Source organism: Elephantulus edwardii, unplaced genomic scaffold (assembly GCF_000299155.1).
Source record: "Elephantulus edwardii isolate Elephantulus edwardi_28Jun2011 unplaced genomic scaffold, EleEdw1.0 scaffold00096, whole genome shotgun sequence".
NCBI classification, from domain to species: domain Eukaryota; kingdom Metazoa; phylum Chordata; class Mammalia; order Macroscelidea; family Macroscelididae; genus Elephantulus; species Elephantulus edwardii.
In genome coordinates this window covers 12,144,309-12,147,515 of record NW_006399846.1, presented here as the reverse complement: position 1 = coordinate 12,147,515, position 3,207 = coordinate 12,144,309, and the positions used below count along the sequence as shown (strand labels likewise).

At 40.1% G+C, this 3,207-nt stretch overlaps 1 pseudogene; it reads right to left on the bottom strand.

Annotated features, from left to right (window-relative positions):
- Positions 1–2,826: 2,826 nt before the first annotated feature.
- Positions 2,827–3,207, bottom strand: part of LOC102852117 — a 3,837-nt pseudogene continuing 3,456 nt past the window's right edge.

Sequence of the window (3,207 nt, the reverse complement as noted above, 5' to 3'; positions counted from 1 at the left end):
GAGAAGCTAGACAAGAATATGATCTTCTGTCAACATGCCTTTGCATTATGGCATTATGGTGTTGGAGAAGAATACTGAATATCCCATGGACTGCCAAAAGAACAAATAAGTCTATCTTGAAGAGGATGCAACCAGGGTGCTCCATAGAGGCAAAGAAGATGAAACTTTGATGCATATTATCGGGAGCGGTCAGTCTTTGGAAAAGGGCATCATACTGGAAAAGGTGGAGGTGCAGAGAGAGAGAGGAAGACCCTCAACAAAACAGATTGACACAAGGACTGTAACAATAGGTTTGAGCTTATCAGGGATGGTTAACAATGACATAGGACAGCGTGAGCTCCCAAGCTGCCATTCATAAAGTTGCTATGAGTCAATCAACTCGATGGCACCTAACAACAATAAAACATTTGCAATTTCAATTTTTTTTGCAAGTACAATCTCCTGAAATTGACTATATTCACCGTCCTGCTTAACCATCTCCACTGTCCAAGTCCACATTTTCCCATCACCCTTAACAGATATACTCAGTGCACTCTAAGCCCTGACTCCCTCTTTCTTCCTCTCTCTCCCCTAACGACCACTAATAAACTTTAATTTCTGTACTGGTCTTGGGGATATTGGGACTTTGTTTCCAGATCACTATAATAAAGTGGGTAATGCAATAAAGCCGGTTACATGAATTGTTTTCTCAGTGCATTTGAAAATTATATTTAGAATACAAATTTTGCTGGCATAACCTGTAGGAGGTTGCACTGCTAACCCAAAGGCAGTGCTTTTCTGGTGGTTAGAACCCCTCAGCAGCTCCACAGGAAAAGATGGGCAATCTTCTGTGCTTTAAAGCCTCCAGAAACTCACTGGAGGGTCAGCTATGGCTAGAGTCCCATTCATAGTAATGAATTGGAGGTGTTGTTCTTTTTTAAAAAAAAATATTTTTATTACGGGAGCTCTGGTGGCCTAGTGGCAAGAAGCTGCACTGCAGTCCCAGAGGTACATGGTTCGAATCCACCAGATGCTCTGCTGGAGGAGGAGGGACAGTTTCCCCCTGTACCAGTCAGATCCAATTTGATGGTATACACATGCATAAATAATAAAATAATTTTTAAAAATAACTTTTATTGGTTTGGATACAAAATTTATATACATTGTGTGGTTTTGCACTTTCTTTGTAACAGCCTCTTAAAGGACTCATGGTGGCATTGTTGCCTCTGTGCCATGATATTAATCCAAAGGTCAGCAGGTGAAATCCACTAGCTGTTCTATGGAAGAAAGATGGGCAGTTTGAGTCTATCAAGATTTACAGCCTTTTAAATCTGACAGCTCAGAATCAATTCCTTAGCAATGTATTTGGTTTAGTTCTCTAGTCTATTAAGTGTACAATAGCATCATTAACAAGTTTGAAATATTGCAAGAATTACCAACATGTGGCACAAAGAGACAGAATAAGCACATGCTTTTGGAAAAATGGGACGTGTAGACTTGCTTGATGCAGACTTGCTATAAATCTTCAATTTGTAAAGAATATAATGTCTGCAAAGTGCAATAAATTGGTGTGCAATAAAATGAGATGTGTCTGTACATTTGTGAAGCTCTTTCCCTTTGTGGGGTTAGGTAAAAAACTCACAAAACCCAAAAAAACTTAATCCTCCCAAAATAACAAAACCACTAAAGCTCTACTCTCTAGTTGATTCCACCTCATAGCCATACTCCATCTGCTCTCTTGGAGGCTGTAAACCTTTATGAGAGCAACTACCAAACTTTTTCTCAAGGAGCAGCTGGTGCCTTCACTTTGTTGGCCTTTCTGGTAGCAGGATGCACGGCGCCACGAGGACTCCTTTAGGACAGCATAGGGCACTAAACTTTCCAGTGCCAGCTTTTAGAACATCACAGAGAAGTTTCCCGGAAAGCACCAGTTTTGTTCTCTAGCTAAATTTTCCAGGTCCACAGACAGGACAATTTATTGCAAACCAGCTTCCTTCCTATGCTGTTGCTGTGAGTTGGGGTCCTTTCAGAGTTAAAGGTAACTCTTCAAAGGGAGCAGAGGACCTGCCGTTTGATCTTTGGTGGAAACTGAGCCTTGATTTGAAATGAAAACAACCTAAAATACAAACAAATGCAATACCCCTGGGTCAGATACTTTCTCGCCTTTTTTATTTTTTCTTACACACTAGAATGTTCACAGAGAAAATGAAGAACAACTTCTAAGCTCTTCTTAATTCACAAATCTCCCTACCCTTTCTAATTAAAACTTTGAACTTCCTAATAACAGACCCCTAGGTTAATGCATCCAAATGATTAACCAGTGGCAGAAGCCAGTCAATTATTAGATGTCATCTTGTTTCTCTTCCAGATATTTGGCCTTTGAAGATGATACCATACTGTTATCTGAACAAGTGAAAAAAAAAAGTAATTAACCTGGTTTCAAAGAGATGATCAAATGCTAGGAACAGACAAGAGATCAACCTGACTGAGTGGAGGAAACTTAATCAGAGGGAGGGGAACTTCCTCCCCACCTTGTTCCCGCAGCTGCTTCTGCCCCTAAAAGTATGTGTCAGTGCTCATCCATGGGGTGGTCTGTGGGAAGCAAGTGGGCCAGGGTCTTTAAAACTTGGATTCAAATCAGGGATTAGAAAAGCCTTGGAGTAACCAGAATGAACTGTTGTCCCTCAAATGGCTTGATGAAGGCTTTCCTTTGAATTGATCATAGTAAGTTTATAAAATTATTTAATGACGAATATTATGAAGTTTGCCTAGAACTGAATTCACTCCAGGGGCTCAAACCTGTGAAGTGACTAATAACACTGAGGAGGTACTCACTCCTTAGAATGATCAATTCTACAAGATCAAAAGGGCAGTATTTGGCCCAAAGAGAAAGCTTAGGAGGCAAGAAGGGATAGGACAGAGGGTAAATGGAAATACGAATCACAGGGAGGGATTACAAAGAGTACTTTAAAAAAGGTGAGGACTGCTCTGTTGAATTTTGCTATTCTTACTGGGGTGAGATGATATCTCATAGTTGTTTTGATTTGCATCTCTCTTTTTTCTATAATTATATTTTATTAATTTTCATAAACATTTACAGAGATTTTGGGTTTCCATTCATTCACCGCTGCACCATTCTCTCTACCCTCCTCCCAGTTTGTTCTTGTCCAAATGCCACAGTGCTTGTCAAAGCCAGTTCTGATTAATCTTCTTTGTCAGTGTGTCCTT